The 22,364-nt window shown below is 46.6% G+C and overlaps 1 pseudogene; it reads left to right on the top strand.

Annotated features, from left to right (window-relative positions):
• Positions 1 to 1,215: 1,215 nt before the first annotated feature.
• LOC148149454 (putative G protein-coupled receptor 139) lies at positions 1,216 to 5,882 on the top strand (annotated as a pseudogene).
• Positions 5,883 to 22,364: the final 16,482 nt, after the last annotated feature.

Here is a 22,364-nt window from a genome sequence, read left to right as displayed (position 1 = left end):
TAACCTACTGCAAATTCTCTTGCAAGAAGTTATTAATTTCAGTAGAGTGTACTAATTAAAAATCTCACGTTTAGAGGGATATGGACCAAATGCTGGCATATTAGGATGTCTGATAAACTGTGCCCCTTACACGCTCAATAAGCCATCAGAAAGTTGCTACGAATCATCAACCAGCTGGACGAGGTAACTGTGATCATGAATGACCCCAAAATCAACAGCTCCAAAACCATCCTGCTCTTGAAAACATTGTTACATTTGCTTTTGGTTATCCCCAGGATGTGGGTGTCAATGAGCCAGGACAGCATTTATTGCCCATCCTTAATTACCCAGAGGGCAGGCAAATGTCAACCACATAGCTATGAGTCTGGTGTCACACGAAGGCCTGACCAGTAAGGACAGTAGATTCCAGCCTTAATACACATTAGTGAACTGGATGGGTTGTTCGGAAAATTGACAATGGTTTCACAGTCTTCACTGGACTCCTATTTCCTTAAACTAATTGAATTCAAATTCCATCTTCTGCTGTGGTGAGATTGGTACCCAGATCCCCATATGATCATTACCAGGATCTCTGGATTAATAGTCTAGTGATAATACCTGTCGGCCATCAGTTCCCCTCACATAGCGTTCTGTGTGCCCTTGAAAGGGCAAAGATGGAGTTCAGTCTCTCACCTATTTTGAAAAGTGGCACTGTTAGCAATGCAGCACTCCTCAGTATCGCAACGAGCAGTCGAGATTACCTGCTTATGGCTGGGAGTGTACCTGTCTGAAAGGTATCAGTGCGACCACTGAACCAAAATACAGGAATAATCTAACAGCAATCACAACACCCTGAACTGACACAGCAAATACTCTGGGGAAACAAAACAAAACTGATCACATTTTATATTAAATGGAAAAGAAACGACAGAGAAAATCTCAATAATGTCAAAACAATTTGATGGAGTAATGCCATTCCATTAGTAGGGTTAGAGTCAATCACATTTTTTACATTAAGACAATATGTCAATTATGCTTTAATTCACATCAAGCACATTTGTGTTCACGTGATTTCACTCACATGTTTGTTCAGGGAACTGTAATTAATATCGATAATTGAATGATCTCACTGGAGCTGTCCCTCCTGTACAAATATTAAACCCATTTGACTGTATCATACAATCAGGGAAAACGTTTGTCTCCATGGTCAATGTAAACCATCATCTCTCACAGAAAATGCGTGAACCAACAGTATTCCATCAAATCGAAGACATTTACTACACAGTTCTTGCTGTCGTTGGAATTCCTGGTAAGAACTTGGTCACCTCTTAATCACGGTGAATGTGTATTAACATATCTCACACATGCATCTAAAATGTTTAGTCATGTCATTTTAGACCATATGAAATAGGTTCAGGATTAGTCCATTAAGTCCATCGAGTCAGCCCATTTGGCTGATGTGTTTCTCAGCCCCATTCTCCTGACTTCTCCCCATGACTCTCGACCTCCTTACTCATCAGGAACCCACATATCTTTGCCTTAAATCCATTCAATGACATGGTCTCCACAGCCCTCTCTGACAAAAAATTCCACAGATTCATCACTCTTTGGATGAAGAAATTTCTCCTCATCTCGGTTCCCAAAGATTGTCCTTTCACTCTAAGGCTATACCCTCGGGTCCTAGTTTCTCTTACAAGAGGAGACTCCTTCCCCACATCTGCTCTATCCAAGCTTGTCAGTGTTCTGTAACTGTCAATGAGATTCCCCCCTTCATCCCTCTGAACTCCATTGAGTACTGAGTCAGAGTTTTCAAGCCCTCCTCACCTTGTGACTGAGTTGGTAACTTATTCACTTGCTGTTTAATCTGTTGGGGCATTGCCTTCCCTCCTGGTCTTCAGTATCACTGTTAATTCAGGTGAACAGAGATCTATTTATGCACAGTCATAATAATAGACCCAATTAGGAACAGAAAAAGACTAGAGTTGGAATGAAATATGGGATGAAACAACATGGAGAAAAAAGAAAGATAGAACAAAGAGACAAGAGCGAAGATTTCAAAGTAGAATTCCTTCAGATCTGTTGCTGGACAGCGCATTAACAATGATGACATTGTTGAAGGGTCAGTCACTCGGGACTTGAAGGACTGTAGTGGTTCTGTGGCAGTATCCTTACTTTGGACGCAGCAGGTCTACTCCCAGCGACATCACAGATGTGTCCCTGAGTGTGACATTATCCATTTTGGCAGAAAGAATAAAAACAAGCCTACTATCGAAACGGTGAGACATTGTGGTGTTCTGAGATGTAGAGAGATCTGGGCATTCCTAGTGTGAGAATCACTGAAGGTTAGTTTACAGCTACAGCAAGTTTTCAGGAAAGCCTATTGAATCTTATGTCACCTACAGTATGTGTAGAATTATGTGTATGGCGGCATGGTGGCACAGTGGTTAGCACTGCTGCCTCACAGTGCCAGAGACCCGGGTTCAATTCCCGCCTCAGGCGACTGACTGTGTGGAGTTTGCACGTTCTCCCCGTGTCTGCGTGGGTTTCCTTCGGGTGCTCCGGTTTCCTCCCACAGTCCAAAGATGTGCAGGGCGGGTGAATTGGCCACGCTAAATTGCCTGTAGTGTTCGGTAAAGGGTAAATGTAGGGGAATGGGTGGGTTTCGCTTCGGCGGGTCGGTGTGGACTTGTTGGGCCAAAGGGCCTGTTTCCACACTGTAAGTTATCTAATCTAATTTCGAGCACCCAGAATGAACATGTGGTAAATGGGGCTGAGGGATACCTGTAAGCTCTCTGTTCAGAGGTGGATTACACATCTCTGGATCAGGTGGGATCTGATCCTTGGCCTTCGGGCCAGCGTTCCCTCTAATTTTCTTACCAGCTGCCTGGGTCTCCATGGTCGATGTGCGGCAATAACTTCCAGAACGGGAAGTCAATGCTGCAGTCGGCGTGCTGATTCCGAACACTGTGTGCAGAACCTCAGAGTGGCTTATTGGGAATGTTGCTCGAAAACATTCCATCTATCAGCAAAACCCTCTGTTCCCCTCTCCCTCATATACGTATTTAATTTCACTGAACTTCATCCATACCATTCACCTGAACTAATCCCTGTTCCAGCAACCCCCTTCATTCTCACTATTCTCTGGGTTAATATGTCGATACTGATAGTCTCTATGTTGCTGGCCCCCACAGTTAGAAACACCCTCCCTCTCCTTGTCCACTCTATAAAGCCCACAATAACATTAACACAGCATTGTGAGAGACATTTGTTGGGAATGTTGCCAAAATGAAATTGGATCTGGACAGGTCATGATCAAATTGATACCATCAGGTCTGAACAGCCAAGACCATCCCCTTTACCATCCTCCTCTGACCCACCTGCAACCTCCACTCAGTTTGCTGAGTTGATACACTCCACCACAACATTCACTGTCTGAGCGGGGCCTTACTGTTATGTTCCACCACAAATCAATCCATGCATTGTCCTTGTGTGTTCCTTTCTTTCACAGGGATTTCCTTGTTCTCTTGGATTATGATCTGGAATCCCCTGGCTCTCTGGGATCACTATCCATGATAGACACATATAGTCATAGAAAAGTGTAGCACAGAAACAGACCCTTCTGTCCAACTCATCCATGCCGACCAGACATCCTAAACTAATCTAGTCCCATTTGCCAGCACTTGGCCCATATCCCTGTAAATGCTCCCTATTCATGTATTCATCCAGATGCCTTTTAAATGCTGTCATGGCACCAGCCTCCACCACTTCCTCTGGCAGCTCATTCCATACATACACCACCCTCTGCATGAAAACGTTACCCTTTATGTCCCTTTTATATCTTTCCCATCTTACCCTAAATCTATGCCCTCTAGTTCTGGACTGCCCCTGCCCCGAGGACATGACCTTGCCTATTTATCCTATCCATGTCTCTCATGATTTTATAAACCTCTATAAGGTCACCCCTCAGCCGCCGCTGCTCCAGGGAAAACAGCCCCAGCTTTCCAGTCTCTCCCTATAGTTCAAACTCTCCAACCCTGGCAATGTCCTTGTAAATATGTTCTAAACCCTTTCGATCCTTGCTCCCCAGAATCATTGGCCTGGATTTCCCGATGCCCAGGCATGTGTTATTCCAGCACAGATAAGAGTTGCACAGAGGGACCCTGTGGAATGCCCATCATTGCCCACTCTGAAGGAATTGCCTACGAAATTCTCCTCAAAAATTCCTCATTACCTCAGATATTCTGCTGGTCTCCACAGAGGATTTGGAAGACTCTTCTGAAATTATGTAAATTGGCACTCAGGAGAGGTTAGACCATTACATACTGAGTCTAATCCCTGAATAGCTATTCAATAAACCCTAGACTTACCTCAGTAGTGAACCATTTCCCTCCACATGCCACATTCAGCATTTCCCACTGTCCTCGGATCCCATCACTAGGCCTCACACCCCTCTGTCCACCACCAGAACTGAACACACTTTCACTGTAGGACCTTACATGCCTCCACAAACCCTGACCCAATATTCCCCCCCTACAGTACTCACAGAAATGGTTCCCACCATGACCTAACCCCCCACCATCCCCCACTCCCCAATGACCCAAACCAGCCTTGTAATGTATACAGCAGAAAGGTAGCCAGGCTGATAGGACACATGAGAGGAAATATATTCCTGTGGATATGAAGGACTAAGGAGTGATTGACTTGATATGATTAACAGTTAAAAGGTGGAAAAAGTGAACCTATTTTCATCTGTGTGACCGTGCACAACTAGCAAAACTGACCTTGAAGGGCTTTTTATGAAGAGCAACGATATTGTGTCTTCAAGAGTGAATACAGGGAAATGACTGACAATGTACATTATCTGTCACTTGGAGGAATATGGGGGCAACTCAAGAGGCTGAATTATTTATGACTTCAGCATTCTTGTATTGTTTTCAGGGATGTCTGTCTATAAATGCTGATGCATAATCCTACTGGTGTAATTGCATTTGTTACAGCTAACTTAGTGGCCATTCTCATCCTGACACGTGACTGATGTGGACTCTCCACATGTATCACCCACTACCTGGTGGCCATGGCAGTTGCAGATCTCCTGGTCGTTGTCACTGATGTGATACTGTTCACAATGATCCCATTTAATTTCCCAGGAATTTACCTGGACACCACTTCCGCAATTTCCCTTTCACATGTCCTGCTTTCTGCAGCCACGGACATCTCCGTCTGGATCACCGTCAGTTTTACCTTTGATCGATTTGTTGCAATTTCTTGTCAGAAACTGAAAACAAAGTATTGCACAGGGAGAACTGCAACTGTGGTTATTCCAACAGTGAGTGTGGGGTTCTGCTCGAAAAATATTCCTTGGTACTTTATGTATGAATCTGAATATGTCATTGATGATGTGTCCTGGGGGAGGCGGTATTGAGTCAGAGAGATTTTTCACAGAAACTGCATAGACAACCTTTCATACTCTAAGTATTATTTTAACCCCTTTCTTCCCATTCATTCTGATTTTACTGCTCAATGCTCTGACTGTCAGACACATTTTAGTGACCAGCAGAATCTGCAGAAAGCTACTGGATCACAGCAAGAGTGAGAATCACACTGACCCAGAGATGGAGAGCTGCAGGAAATCCATCATTTTAATCTTCACCATCTCAGGCAGTTTTATATTGTTATGGATGACAAATGTTGTGTATTTCATTTATTGGCGAATTAGCATCATTTATTACTACACAGGTCCCCATGATCCTGCGTATATCACTGAACAATCAGGCTACATGCTGCAGCTTTTGAGTACCTGCACCAACACCTGTATTTATGCAGTGACCCAGACTAAATTCAGAGAGCAGCTGAAGAATGCAGTCCAATACCCAGTCACTGTAATTGGGAAATTACTGAAATGATGGAAACACTTCATTGCACTTTCTATTCAATTTTAACTACTCATTGATGCAATGAGCTGTTGCAAAATTCTTTCCAAATGAATAGAATGCTGAAGAATTGTCCCAAGTTCTGCAAATGGAACTATCCTCTACTTGTCACAAGCAACATCTTCTTTGTTCAGTTGATTTTATTTCAATCCTAATTGCCCAGTAATTTCCCACGTGCATTAAAAGCTCTTCCCTGCTTCCTGCCCCCTTTACACTTTCTCGTTTCTCGGTGCACATTGTCACTGCCTCGCCTCCCCGTGTCACTGGGAGCTGAGAGCCAGGAGGGTTATCATTGCTGACAGCAGGGTCTCAGTCTCATCAATGGAGGTGGGGGGGAGGGGGGCAGCCTTTGTTCAGGGCGTCCTGGCTCCATCAATGTAGGGTACTCTCCGATACCTGTCCTGGTCCTGCTCGGGTCAGTCTGAGGTACAGAAAGGGGGAGTTGCTGAATGGCCAGCAGCCCTCCACTCATCTCTTGACTCTTTTTGTCCTGTCTCCCTCCCTGGGATGATAGAGCAGAGGGTAACGCAGTGGGTGACAGTGTGTGGCACCGCTGTCACTGTCGGTGTAAGGGGGGATGTTTCCTGAGCGACTGAGTGGGCATCACAGAGGGCAGACAGGCTTCATGGTGTCGGGGAGGTTGGGGTGGGTGAGGGGGAGTGGAGATGAAGTCACAGGCAACAGTGAGGCCCTGGTAGAACGTGAGCCTGGGAGGGAGGTGGGTTCAGGAACAGAGATAGGGTGGAGGGGAGGGGTCGGAGAGACGATAGTGACACCTCCACTAGCGGAGTGGAGAAGGGACCTTCCTTTCATCCAACAGACGGCTGAGACTGGACTGACCCGGGGGAAGGGCTGGGGGAACAGCCTCGGACCATAGCTGCTCCTGGGAGAGGAGGGAATTCCGTGTCTGAGGGATTTACACTGACACAGACAGATACACACACACTGATACACACACACAGTCTCTCTCACACACACACACACAGACAGACACACACACACATAGACACACACCTAGACACAGCTAGACACACACAGACACAAACACAGATACACACACACAGACACATGCACATACAAACAGACACAGGCACACACACAGACAGAAACACACACACACAGATACACACACACTGTCTCACACACACACAAACACAAACACAAAAACACGTCACACATATAGACACAGACAGGGACAGGCACAGACACACGGACACAGGTACGTACACACACAGACATGCACACACACAGACATGCACACACGCAGACACAAAAACACGACACAAACACACACACAAATACACACACAAAGACACACACAGACACACGCACACCCACACATGGACGCACACACACACATAGACATGCAGACACACAACACACAGGCACACACTCACCCACACACACAAAAAGCACACAGACACACACGGACACACACAGACACAAACACACTTTCTCTCTCTCTCTGAAATCCCACAAATCCAGGGGGAAGTGACGACGACCAGAGGGGCAGCCGGGAAGGAAAGCGGTGAGTATTTATACTCACCCTTCGAAGCGGTCGGTCATTTCCAGTGCGAGCAGCAGCGAAGGTAAGACCGTTTGGTTTTAAAAGTGCTTACCGGTAGCGGGCAGCGGTGTTTTTTTTTCTCTTTCACTCTCTCTTCATAGAAAGAGCGGGAGCACCAGGGGGAAGTGACGACGACCAGAGGGGCAGCCGGGAAGGAAAGCGGTGAGTATTTATACTCACCCTTCGAAGCGGTCGGTCATTTCCAGTGCGAGCAGCAGCGAAGGTAAGACCGTTTGGTTTTAAAAGTGCTTACCGGTAGCGGGCAGCGGTGTTTTTTTTTTCTCTTTCACTCTCTCTTCATAGAAAGAGCGGGAGCACCAGGGGGAAATGACGACGACCAGAGGGGCAGCCGAGACCCGGAAGCAGTTAGTGTAAGCTTACCTGGGTAGGTTTTTTCCCCCTTTAAAAGCGCGAAGGAGAGGGATGGCAGTGAAGGCAGTGCAATGTTCCTCCTGCAACATGTATGAGGTGAGGGATGCCATCGACGTCCCTGCCGATTACACTTGCAGGAAGTGCACCCATCTCCAGCTCCTCCAAGACCGTGTTAGGGAACTGGAGCTGGAGTTGGATGAACTTCGGATCATTCGGGAGGCAGAGGGGGTCATAGATCAGAGTTATAGGGAGGTAGTAACTCCAAAGATGGCAGATAGATGGGTGACAGTGAGGGGGACTGGGAGGAAGCAGCCAGTGCAGGGACCCCCTGCGGCCGTTCCCCTCAAGAACAAGTATACCGTTTTGGATACTTGTGGGGGGGATGACTTACCAGGGGTAAGTAACGGGGCTCAGGTCTCTGGCACGGAGCCTGTCCCCGTTACTCAGAAGGGAAGGGTGAAGAAGAGCAGAGCAGTAGTAATTGGGGACTCGATAGTTAGGGGCACAGATAGGCGGTTTTGTGGGAACGAGAGAGACTCACGTTTGGTATGTTGCCTCCCAGGTGCAAGGGTACGTGATGTCTCTGATCGTGTTTTCCGGGTCCTGGAGGGGGAGGGGGAGCAGCCCAAAGTCGTGGTCCATATTGGCACCAACGACATAGGTAGGAGGAGTGCCGAGGATGTTAGACAGGCTTTCAGGGAGCTAGGTTGGAAGCTCAGAGTTAGAACGAACAGAGTTGTTGTCTCTGGTTTGTTACCCGTGCCACGTGATAGAGATTCGAGGAATAGGGAAAGAGAACACTTAAATGCGTGGCTACAGGGATGGTGCAGGAGGGAGGGATTCCGGTTTTTGGATAACTGGGGTTCTTTCTGGGGACGGTGGGACCTCTATAAACAGGATGGTCTACACCTGAACCTGAGGGGCACCAGTATCCTTGGGGGGAGGTTTGCTAGTGCTCTTGGGGGGGGTTTAAACTAACTCTGCAGGGGCATGGGAACCCAGATTGTAGCTTCAGGGTGCAGAGCCTGGAGTGTAGGGAGGTTAGGAACATGGCATCAATTTCCAAGGAGGGTGTCTGTAAACAGGAAAGTGGCTTGAAGTGTGTATACTTCAATGCAAGAAGTATACGAAATAAGGTAGGTGAACTTGCAGCGTGGGTTGGTACCTGGGACTTCGATGTTGTGGCTATTACGGAGACATGGCTAGAACAGGGACAGGATTGGCTGTTGCAGGTTCCAGGATTTAAATGTTTTAGTAGAGTCAGAGGTGGGGGTAAAAGAGGGGGAGGTGTGGCATTGCTTGTCAAAGATAGTATTACAGTGGTGGAAAGGACGATGGATGAGGACTTGCCATCTGAGGTAGTTTGGGCTGAGGTTAGGAATAGGAAAGGTGAGGTCACCCTGTTAGGAGTCTTTTACAGGCCTCCTAATAGTCCTAGAATCATTGAAGAAAGGATAGGGAAGGTGATTCAGGAGATGAGTGACAGTAATAGGGTGGTTGTTATGGGGGACTTTAACTTTCCTGATATTGATTGGGAAAGCTATAGCTCAAGTTCGTTAGATGGGTCAGTGTTTGTTCAATGTGTGCAGGAGAGTTTCCTGACACAATATGTAGACAGGCCAACAAGAGGTGAGGCCATACTGGATTTGGTTCTGGGTAACGAACCAGGCCAGGTGTTAGAATTAGAGGTAGGTGAGCACTTTGGGGATAGTGACCATAATTCGGTGATTTTTACTCTCGTGATGGAGAGGGATAAGTGTGTACTACAGGGCAAGAGTTATAGCTGGGGTCAGGGAAATTATGATGCGGTGAGGCATGACTTAGGATGTGTGGCTTGGAAAAGTAGACTCCAAGGCAAGAGTGTAAATGATATGTGGAGCTTGTTCAAGGAGCAACTATTGAGTGTCCTTGATAATTATGTACCTGTCAGGCAGGGAGGAAAGGGTCGTGCGAGGGAGCCGTGGTTTAATAAGGAATTGGAATCCCTTGTTAAATGGAAGAGGGCGGCCTATCTCAAGATGAGACGTGAAGGTTCAATTGGGGCGATTGAGAGTTATAGGGTAGCCAGGAAGGACCTGAAGAGAGAGCTAAGAGCAGCAAGGAGGGGACATGAAAGGTCCTTAGTCGGTAGGATTAGGGAAAACCCTAAGGCTTTCTATAGGTATGTTAGGAATAAAAGAATGACTAGGGTAGGAATAGGTCCAGTCAAGGATAGTAGTGGGAAGTTGCGTGTGGAGGCGGAAGAGATTGGGGAGACACTGAATGAATACTTTTCTTCAGTATTTACTCAGGAACAGGGCATTGTTGTCGATGTGAATACTGAGTCACAAATAAGTAGAATGGATGGCTTTGAGGTATGTAGAGAAGAGGTGTTGGAAATCCTGGAAAAGGTGAAAATAGATAAGTCCCCTGGGCCTGATGGCATTTATCCTAGGATTCTCTGGGAAGCAAGGGAGGAGATTGCAGAGCCATTGGCCTTGATTTTTATGTCCTCTTTGTCTACTGGAGTAGTGCCAGAAGACTGGAGGATAGCAAATGTGGTTCCCTTGTTCAAAAAGGGGAGTAGGGATAACCCTAGTAACTATAGGCCGGTGAGTCTCACTTCTGTTGTGGGCAAAGTCTTAGAGAGAATTGTAAGGGATAGGATTTATGCACATCTGGATAGGAATAATGTGATCAAGGATAGTCAGCATGGTTTTGTGAAGGGCAGGTCGTGCCTCACAAACCTTATTGAATTCTTTGAAAAGGTGACGAAGGAGGTTGATGAGGGGAAAGCGGTAGATGTGGTATATATGGATTTTAGTAAGGCGTTTGATAAGGTTCCCCATGGTAGGCTACTGCAGAAAATACGGAGATATGGCATTGAGGGTGAGTTGGAGGTTTGGATTAGGAATTGGCTGGATGGAAGAAGACAGAGGGTAGTAGTTGATGGCAAAGTTTCTTCATGGAGTGCCGTCACTAGCGGTGTTCCGCAAGGATCTGTTTTGGGACCATTGCTGTTTGTCATTTTTATAAATGACCTGGAAGAGGGGTTAGAAGGTTGGGTGAGCAAGTTTGCGGATGATACGAAAGTCGGAGGAGTTGTTGACAGTGAGGAAGGATGTGGCAGGTTACAGCAGGATATAGAGAAGCTGCAGAGCTGGGCAGAAAGGTGGCAGATGGAATTCAATGTAGCTAAGTGTGAGGTGATTCACTTTGGGAAGAATAACAAAAAGATGGGGTACTGGGCTAATGGTCGGATACTTGGTAGTGTGGATGAGCAGAGGGATCTTGGTGTCCATGTACACAGATCTCTGAAAGTTGCCACCCAGGTAAATAGTGCAGTGAGGAAGGCATATGGCGTACTGGCTTTTATTGGTAGAGGAATTGAGTTCCGGAGTCCTGAGGTCATGATGCAGTTGTATAAGACTCTGGTGCGGCCGCATCTGGAATATTGTGTGCAGTTTTGGTCGCCATACTATAGGAAGGATGTGGAGGCACTGGAACGGGTGCAGAGGAGGTTTACCAGGATGTTGCCTGGTATGGAAGGAAGATCATATGAGGAAAGACTGAGACACTTGGGGCTGTTTTCATTAGAGAAAAGAAGGTTTAGGGGTGACTTGATTGAGGTGTACAAGATGATTAGGGGGTTAGATAGGGTTGACAGTGTGAACCTTTTCCCGCGTATGGAGTCGGGTATTACAAGGGGGCATAGCTTTAAATTAAGGGGGGGTAGATATAGGACTGAAGTTAGGGGTAGGTTCTTCACTCAGCAAGTCGTAAGTTCATGGAATGCCCTGCCAGTAGCAGTGGTGGACTCTCCCTCTTTATGGGCATTTAAGCGGGCATTGGATAGGTATATGGAGGATAGTGGGTTAGTATAGGTTAGGTGGGCTTGGATCGGCGCAACATCGAGGGTCAAAGGGCCTGTACTGCGCTGTATTCTTCTATGTTCTATGTTCTAAAACGTCTAGATTACATTGCAGCCTGTAACTTGCTCTCAGGCATCAGCTATTTGAAATATAAGTAATATCAGAATGCCCTGAGGTATTATTCTGTATATAAACTAGTTTGGGTCCTGCGATTAGATTCCAATCTGTAACTCACACCTGTGTATCCATTACTCTGTGTATAAAACACCCTGAACCCCTCGATTTCCCGATCCACAATCTGTGTTATCTGTCTTTCCTTTTATTTCCCCACAAACATGAATCACGTGTCACCACATTTTTTTGTTATATTTCCTCTGTGAATATTTCACATGATATAGACAATCAAATAAATGACATGGTGATGTGAAGCACATTCTATCACACTCAGTATCTTCATGTTGCAATGTTATTATATCCAGTCAGAACCCTGCCCTCACACATGGGAACAATGTCACTGGGTCTGGAATTGTGGACTGGCCTGGGAACGGGGAGTTTAACATGTCACTGAGTTCATTTGGAAATCTCTGCCACAAACAGATATTTCTCCTCATTATATTCCATCAGCTGATTACTTGTCCACTCAGTGAAGCTGCCTCTATATCTGTTTGGAGCCTCTTTGGTCGTCTTCACCACTTTCTCTCCAACCGAACATGGTCTTGTCAGTGAGCCTAGAGGGGCCGGCACGGTGGCACAGTGGTTAGCACTGCTGCCTCACAGCGCCAGAGACCCAGGTTCAATTCCCGCCTTGGGTGACTGACTGTGTGGAGTTTGCACATTCTCCCTGTGTCTGCGTGGGTTTCCTCCGGGTGCTCCGGTTTCCTCCCACAGTCCAAAAATGTGCAGGTTAGGTGAATTGGCCATGCTAAATTGCCCGTAGTGTTAGGTGCAGGGGTAAATATAGGGGAATGGGTCTGGGGTGGGTTGCGCTTCGGCGGGTCGGTGTGGACTTGTTGGGCCGAAGGGCCTGTTTCCACACTGTAAATAATCTAATCTAATCTAACATCACACTTGTTCCCTTTGCTTAAATCATTGATATCAATTGGAAATGGCTGTGGCTTTAGCAGTGACCCTTCTCACACCCCCTACTAGTCCCATCTCACCAAGCTGGAAGTGACCCTGCTTCCCATCCACCAGACAATTCTGTACGCTGCAGGGCACAGTAAACACTGTCACACTCAGTGTGCAGTCTGACTAAACATGACAATGTTATAATATACAGTCAGAGAGCTGTCAGAGATGGGAATGGTGAGAGGCACAGAGAGGAGCACAGAAGGAAGCACAGACAGAGAGAGACAGACAGACAGGAACAGGGGGAGACAGGAAATAACAGACAAGGACTGAGAGGGAGAACTGTGAGGGCTCATGGAGCTGAATAGCTCCCTGAATGATGACACAATATTCAGATTAAAATACAATGCAATGGTCTACAATTTTTCAGGTTGTTAAACATACGTATTACTGATACTGGAGAAGAACAGCAAGGCTCCTGCATTTCCCTATTCCCATCCCAGGGGGATCATGGGAACCCAACAGTTGTCCTCCCAATATTTGGTGACAACATCACATGAGCTTTCAGTTATTTATGTACAAGGAATTGGACAATAATGTTTCATAACTCAATGAGTACAAGAATAAAGGAGAACTTGTCCCAATGATACAAGGCTACACATACACACACACACAGAGTTACGAAGAGATATAGAATGACAAAGTAATTTTGGGATTTTCCAACATTAAAGCTCCATTAAACAATCTCTTGATGTCAGATTAACACAGGACCTTCACACATTTGGGTCAGACTCAAGATTCACCTCTCCCCTACACTGAGAGGCTCCTGTATCACACACTATATTGGAATCTCATCCTCACTGTCCCATCTGTCCCTGTAACACTTCACTCTCCTGTCCATCATAATTCCATCTAACTCTGCCTGGTATCAATACGAGGGTGCTTCTCTTTCTGTTCCTTGTGTGTTTAAGGTAATACAATGCTGAAGGTCACGTTGATGTGTAATTCTATGTGTGTCTCTGTGTTTTTGTGTGTGTGGGTGTGTGTCCACCTCAGTGTACGATGGGACACAATTTGTCATGGAGGAAGTTTGAATGAACAGAAGAAAAAGTGATGATAAAAAACTTTTGAGTCTCTCTCTCCCTCGCCTGTCTGTCCATCTTGTATTCAAAATGATACAATGCTACCCTCTGCTGGTCTACTTGTGCCACTGCAGAAGTGGCAGATGTTCCTTTTCTTTGAAGAAACAGAGCAGTTATGTCCAAACTCAGGTGATGTTGCCCCGAGATATGAGCAGAAGGAAATGAGCAGACCCAATGCTAGTCTCACCCCCTCCACTCTGTGTGTTTGTGTGTAGAGACAAAGAAACTGCAGATGTTGGAATCCAAGGTAGACAAGCAGGAAGCTGGAAGAACACAGCAAGCCAGGCAGCCTCAGGAGGTGGGGAAGGCAATGTTTTGGGTGTAACCCTTCTTCACAACTGGATGTGGGGGTAGGGGGAGCGGCAGATAAAGGGGGTGGGGGAGAGAGGGCGGAGTGGTGAGGTAGTGATGGGTGAACACAAGTAGAGGGTACAACTTGATGGGATGAATGAACCCTGTTCGTAGTTGGAAGGAAGGGTTGGTCAGATGAATGGAAGAGGATAGGCTGGAAAGGGAGCTGAGAGATGGGGAGGGAGGTCATTTGAAATTGGAGAACTCAATGTTGAGTCCTCCGGGCTGGAGGCTGCCCAGGCAGAAGATGAGGTGGTGTTCCTCCTGTCTGTGTGTGTTGTGAGCTGCTCTTTTCTTCTCTCTCCGTCATTGACTCGCAAGTTGAACCTGAACTGAACCCTGTGCAATGGTGTAGGGAGACCAGCAGAGGGTGGCATTGTACCACTTTAAGCACAAGGGAGCTACGTAATTATACCGGAGGGAAATTTCCATTCAGATAATTCAGTTACATCATAATTGGTATTAATTGCACTTCAATGAACAAACAAGTGAAGTCAATGCAACAAAAATCATCTGTTCCCTGCCCAATTATACCGACATGTTAATCTTCATTTTATATCTTGTCTGTATTAACATTTCAGTTCTACATTTGATGGTGGTCTGCAGTAAGTTTGTGGATCACTGTTAAAGTTGTTCCTTCTGCAGTTTCCAATGCATTTAGACATTATGCCTGTGAATATCCTGGAGAATGATTCCTTTAGTTTTTTCAATAGAGAACTGAAGAAATTGAAACTTGTGCCGCTGTCTTTGAGGCAGTTGTTGCTTATATCCGAAAGTTTGAACCTTCCCTCAAATTGTTTCAGATCGAACCTTTGTGTCAGCCTTGGTTGTGAGGACAGACTCTCACCGCTAAGTGAAAAGGTTCAGAGTTTCAGCCCAGATCCCAACATAATGTCCAGTCGAACACTCGAGTAACAGGGCCAAGGGAGTGTTGCACTGTGGGAAATGAGACGCTAAACCTTTCAGCAGGATGTACTGAATTCTGAGAGAACCATAGTGCCGAAGAGGCCCTTCAGCCCATCAAGTCTACACCAACATGTGAGAAACACCTGACCTACACAGGGGTACGGTGGCTCAGTGGTTAGCACTGCTGCCTCACAGTGTCAGGGACCCAGGTTCGATTCCAGCCTCGGGCGACTGTCTGTGTGGAGTTTGCACATTCTCCCCGTGTCTGGGTGGGCTTCCTCCAGGTGCTGCTGTTACCTCCCACAGTCCAAAGATGTGCAGGTCAGGGTGAATTGGCTGCACTAACTTGCCCATAATATCCAGTGGTGTACAGGTTCGGTGGTGTAGCCAAGGGAAATGCAGAATTACAGGGTAGTGGGTGAGTCTGGGTAGGATGCTCTTCGGAGGGTCAGTCTGGGAGTGATGGGCCAAATGGCCTGCTTCCACACTGTTGGGATTCTATGATTCTTCAATCTAATCCCATTTACCAACACTTGTCCCATGGACAAAAATAGCCTTGAATGCTATGATGTGTCAAGTGTCCATCCTGGTCCTGCTGAAAAGATGGCAGGTGATGTGCCTTGACCCACTCTCCCAGGCAACACATTCCAGTCTGTCTCCACCCCACCCCCTCTGGGTAATAAGGTTTTCCCTCTAATCTAATCTAATCTAATCTAATCCCTCCCTGAACCTCCTGCCCCGCCCGTTGTCCCCTCAACATAGAGGAGCAGCTGTTCCTCCTCCCCTCCTTCCATATCCCTAATCGAACTGAAATCCCTGCCTTACAGTTGGTGCCCAGATGGACTCCTCCACTGCTTGTGCCAGTTCTCTGTGCCCCTGAAATCTCTGGCACATCACCGGGTACTTCAATGGGCATGATGTGCGATAAAGTTAGGGAGAGGGTTAGGGTTAGGGTTAGCATTAGGGTTTGGGTTAGAAGCCTGGGGCCCAGCATTGAGGTTGTCTGAACCACGCCACTGAGTGCTAGATACCTGCTCCCCATCCAACAGCTGGAAATACCCTGTCCCTAACCCTAACCCTATCCCTAAAAATAGCCCTAACTCTAATCATAACCCTAAACCTAAACCTAACCTGATCTCAAACCCTAACACTAGCCCCAACCCTAAACTAACCCTAGCCCAAACTCGGCCCTACCCTTAACTCTAACCTGAGACCTAAACCTAACCCTAGCCCGAACCCTAACTTTAACTCTAACCCTAATTTAACCGTTACCCTAACCCTATCCCTAAGCCTAACCCGAGCACTAACCCAAACTCTAAACCTAGTACTCACCCTAACCCTAAACATAGCCCTAATCCTAAACCTAACCCTAAGCTGATCCCTAACCCTAGCCCTAACCCTAAACCTAACCCTAAGCTGATCCCTAACCCTAGCCCTCACCCTAAACCGAGTGCAAATGCTTACCCTAACCCTAACTCCATCTCTGTCCATGAACCTAGCCCTAACTCTAACCCTAGACCTAACCCTAACCCTAACCCTAACCCAAAACCAGTCCCGAAACCTAGCCCTAACCCAAACCCTAACCCCAGCTCAAAATCCAACACGTGCCCTAATCCTAACCCAAACCCTAAACCTAACCCTAACCCTAACCTTAGCCCTAAACCTAACTCTAACCTAAACCCTAGACATAACACTAGCCCTAGCCCTAGCTCTAACACTAGCCATAACCTTAACACGAGTCCTAACTCTGAAACTAGCCCTAACTTGTACATTGGCCCTAACCCTAACACTAACCCTAATTCCAACCCTGACACCAAATCTCTCCCTAAACCGAACCCTCGCCCTAACACTAAACCAGACACCAGCCCTAACCCTAACCCTGACCCTAGCCATAATCCTAACACTAAACCCTAACCATGTTCCTATACCTAACCCAAGCCCTGAACCTTACCCTAACTATAACACTAGCCTAACTCAAACCCCAGCCCTAAACTTAATCCGAGCTCTAACACTGGCCCTAATTCTCACCCTAGCCCTAACCTAGAACCGAACACTAACCTGATCCCTAACTCTCGCCCTAACTCTAAACCTACCCCTAACCCTAGACCTAATTCTAAGCCTAGACCAAACTCGAACCCTAGCCCTAAACTTAAAACTAACCCTCACCCTAATTCTAACATAAACCCCATCCCTATCCCTTACCCTAACCCTAACTCAAAACCTAGCCCTAAACCTAAACCTAACTCCAACACTGGCCCTAACCCTAACCCTAGCCCTAACCACAACTCTAACCCAAACCCTATCCCTAACCATACCCTTTAACTCTAACCCAAGCAATAATTCGAACCCTAGCACTAACTCTAATCCTAACCCTTACCCTAATTCTAACCCAATAACCACCTCTATCCCTAAACCTAGCCTTAACTCTAACCCTAACCCTAGCCCTAATCTTAACCCTAACCCTAAACCTAACCCCATCCCGAACACTAACACTAACAATAGCCCTAACCCTAAGTCAAACTCTAACCCTAACCCTAACTCTAGCCCCATCCCTAACTCCTAGCCCTAACTCTAACCCCATCCCAATCCCTAAACCTTAGCCAAACCCCAACCCTAAGCCTAACGCTAACCTTAATCCGAACCCTAACAATAGTCCCAGCACTAAACCTAACGTTAGCTCTAACTCTAACACGTGCCATAAACCTAACCCTAGGCCTCGTTCTAACCCTTACCCTATGCCTAAAACTAACCCTGGCACGAACACTAACCATAACTTTAACCCTAGTCCTAACTCTAATCCTAGCCATAACCGTAAACCTATCCCGAAACCTGACCCTAAATCCGGCCCAAACCCTAGCCCTAACTCTAAACCTGGTCCGAACCCTAACACTAGCAGTAACCCTAACCCTAACTTTAACCCTATAACTAAGCCATTCCCTAACCCTAACCCTAACGCGAATCCTAAGCCTAACCCTAGCCCTATCCCTAACCCTCGCTCTAATCCTAAACTGAGACATCACCCTAACCCTAGCCCTAATCCTATCCCTATCCCTAAACCTAACCCGAGCCCTAACCCTCAGCATAACTCTAACCCTAGCCCTAATTCAAACTCGAACACTATCCCCAACCCTAAACCTAAGCCTAACACAATCCCTAAGCTATATACGAAATGAACCCTATCGCTTACTTTAACCTTTACCCTAACCGTCACCCTAAACCTCACCCGAGACCAAATCCTCACCCTAGACCTAACCCTTACCCTAGCCTGAACCCTATCCTTAACCCAAACCCTAATCTTAGCACTGACCCTAATCCTAACCTGATCCCTAACCATAGCCCAAATCCTAAACCTAACACTAAGCATAACTTTAACCCTAGCCCTAAATCTAACCCTGGGCCTAACTCCAATGCTAACCCTAACAGTAAACGTAACCATCACCATAACCCTAACCCTAGCACTAACTCTAACACGAGCCTGAACTCACACACTAGCCCTAACCCTAATCCTAAACCTATCCCTAATTCTAACCCAAACCCCATATCTCTACAATACTGTAGCTGTAATTCTCACCCTAGCCCTAACCCAGAATCGAGCCCTAACCCTATACCTACTCCTAACCCTCGCCCTAACTTCAACTCTAGCCATAACTGTAACACTATCCCTGACACTAGCCCTAACTCTAATCCTAGCCCTAATTTGTACCTAGTCCTAACCCAAACACTCGCCCTAAACCTAATCCATATCCCTAAACAGAACACTGGGCCTCACCCTAATCCTAGGCCTAATCCAAACCCTAACCCTATCCCGCCGCCTAACCCTAGCACAACACCAACCCTAGGACTAACACTAACCTGAGCACTAACCCTAACCCTACCCCTAACTCTAAACCTAGCCCTAAATCTAACTGGAACCCTTAGTCTAACCCTAGCACTAACCCTAACCAGAGCCCGAACTCTAACCTAATACAAACCCTAACCTTGACCATAGACCTAACCTTAGCACTAACCTTATCCCGAAACCTACCCTTAACCCTAACACTAACCCTAACACTATCCCTAACTCTAAACCAAGCCCTAAATCTAACTGAGCCTTAAGCCTAACCCTAGCACTAACCCTAACCCTAACTCTAACCTGGGCCCTGACCCTAGGGTTAGCCCTAACCCTAGCCCCAACCCTATCCCTATCCCAAACACTAGCCCTAGCCCTAACTCTAACCCTAGCCTGAACCCGAAACTTAACCCTAACCCGGTCCGCAGCCCTAGCCCTAACCCACACCCTAAACCTAACCTTAGACCTAACTCTAACCCTAGCCCAAACCCTAAACCTATCCTAACCCAATCCCTAATCCTAGACCTAACTCTATCCCTAACTCTAAACGTCACTCTAGACCTAAACCAAACCCCAGCCCAATCCCTAACCTAGCCCTAACTCTAACCCTAGCCCTAACTCTAATCTAGCACAAACCCTAACACTAATCCTAAACCGAAACTTAGCCCTAACCTTATCCCAAAACATAACCTTAACCCTAACCCTAACACTATCCCTAAACTTAGCCATAGTCTTAAACCTAGACGTCACCCTAGCCCTAATCCTAACCCATTCCCTAAGCATAACCCTAGCCCTAACGCTAAGCATTACTCTAACCCTAGCCCTAATTCTAACCCAAACACTATCTCTAACCCTAGCCCTAACTCTGTACCAAACCCTAAACCTAAACCTAATCCTAACCCCAACTAGATCCCTAAGCCTAAACATAATCCTAACCCTATCGCTAACTCTAACCTTCACCCTAACCAATACCCTAAACCTCCCCCAAGACCTAACCCTTACACGAGCCCTAAACCTAAACCTAACCCCGACACTAACCTTAGCCCTAACCCGAACCATAACCCAATCGCTAACCATCGCCCTAGCCCGAACCCTAACCATAGCCCTAATCCTAACCCTCATCCTAAACATAACTGTAACCCTAGCCTTAATTCTAATCCAATGCCGAACTCTAACCCTAAACCTCACAATAAACGCAAGCCTAATCCTAACCCTAACTCTAACTCTAACCCCAAACCTAACCCTAACTCTAACTCCAACCCTAACCCTATCCCTAACTCTAACCCCAGCTCAAACTCTAACTCTAGCCCTAACCCATGGGTGGGTTGCGCTTCGGCGGTGTGGACTTGTTGGACCGAAAGGCCTGTTTCCACACTGTAAGTAATCTAATCTAATCTAATCAACACTAAAGCAATCCCTAACTCTACACCTCACCCTAGCCCGAAACCTAACCCTAATCCTAACCCTAAAACTGAGCCTTACACTCACCGTCACCCTAACCCATACCCATTACAAAATCCTCACCTTAGTCCGAAACCTTACCCTAGCCTTGATCCTAACCCTAAATCTATCCATAACCTTAAACATAACACATACACGATCCCTAACCCTAACCCGAACCCTATCCTTAAGCCTAACCCAAGCACCAACATGAACCCTAACGTGAACTCCAGCCTGAAACCAAACCCGAGCCCTAACCCTAACACTCACCCTAACCCTATACCTAAACCGAGCCTGTACTCTAACCTTAGCCCTAAGCTTATCCCTAGCACTAACCCGAACAATGAACATGACATTAGCGCTAACGCTAGCCCTAACACTAATTCTATCCCAATCCTACCCACGACTCTAACTCTAGCCCTAACCCAGAACCGAACCCTAACGCAATCCCTAACCTTAGCCCTAAACCTAAACCTACCTCAACCATAGACCTAACTCTAACCCTAGCCCTAGCCCTAACCCTAACCCTCGCCCTAGCCCTAACCCTAACCCTAACCCTATCCCTAAACCTAAACCTAGCCTTAACACTAACCATATTTCTAACCCAAGTCCTAACTCTAACCCCAGCCATAACCATAACCCTATCCCTAACACTAGCCCGAACTCTCTGAGAGAGCGAGACAGAGAGACAGAGAGCAGCTGGAAAAAGGCTCAAGTGTAAGTTATGCCGTTTGTATCTGAAATGCCTCTGAGACTGAAGGCAGCTTTTTTGGGTCCTGCCCTTCTCCAAACGCAACCCCATGCTAAATTCTAATTTCACCAAATTATGATGGAAGACAAGGGAGCCAATGGTGCCTAACCTAATGAATGGTCTTGATCATTTCCCATCTTTATTGTTTCTTGAGAGAGAGCTACCAGTTGTGCATCGTTGGTAGCTCCCATGGAGTGACAGTGCATGAAGCTTGTGATGGAGATGCCTGCCGTCCTATCCCCTGGGTGACAGTCCATCAGCTGTAAACATGCAATGCCTCATGTCCCTATGAGGGTGACATTGTCGTGAATGGACAGTGGCATATACCCTGGCAGAGGGCAGCAGATCATTCACCCTCTAGTGGTATTGGAGCCAGACTCTCTTGTGCCAGCCATGGAGACTCATCTATATCCTGGGCTTCCGACAGTCAGAATGGCGACAGGTTCCAATCCCCGGGAAGTGGACATCCCTTCCATCCCAGATGAAGGAGGAACTCCTGTCAAGTGTTACTGAGCTGAAGGCCCACTTTCTCTCTGCTCTGAGATATCTCCGAGGAGACTCAGAAAGACCCAGCACAAGCCGAGTGAGGGTCTTGGTTTACCGAAGGCCTGCCCAGGTGCCCCTTTAATATCGTGCCAAAGAATTCAACCACAGGAAGCCCCTGTGGTGGGTGAAAACCTTCACCCTGCCTTTCCATCAGAACTGGTGTCCTACTCCCACATTAATGTGCGAGAAGCTGAGAAGTGCTGTAATATAGTGTGTGAGTACACAGCTCACTCCAGAACAAACTTACATAGACCCTGTCAAACATACTCTGCAAAATTTATGATTCAACACCATCGCTCCAACACAGCAAGCCACCTTCCTGTTTCTTATATTGTCTCTCTCCTCTTAAAGCAACATACATTTTCAATGTAAGAGATTCTCATCGGCCTGAGCAGTATTTGGCTCATTTTCTCCTGTTAAAGTTTAATTCCTAAAACTCAAGGGTATTCTAGAAACATGAACCACAAATAGGGGTTTCAAGAAATTTATATTCTTAAGAATAAGGCTTGTCAATTTTAAATTGTGCGCGAACAATATTTTTAACTTTTGTGTTTGAAATACTTTTGGCAACTAAACTAAACTGCTGCACTGCTGCCTCACAGCACCAGGGACCTGGGCTCGATTCCACACTC

Source organism: Chiloscyllium plagiosum, unplaced genomic scaffold (genome assembly GCF_037043375.1).
Source record: "Chiloscyllium plagiosum isolate Xiang-an unplaced genomic scaffold, Cpla_swu_hap1 HiC_scaffold_8, whole genome shotgun sequence".
NCBI lineage: Eukaryota > Metazoa > Chordata > Chondrichthyes > Orectolobiformes > Hemiscylliidae > Chiloscyllium > Chiloscyllium plagiosum.
This window is presented reverse-complemented; position numbering and strand designations above follow the sequence as displayed.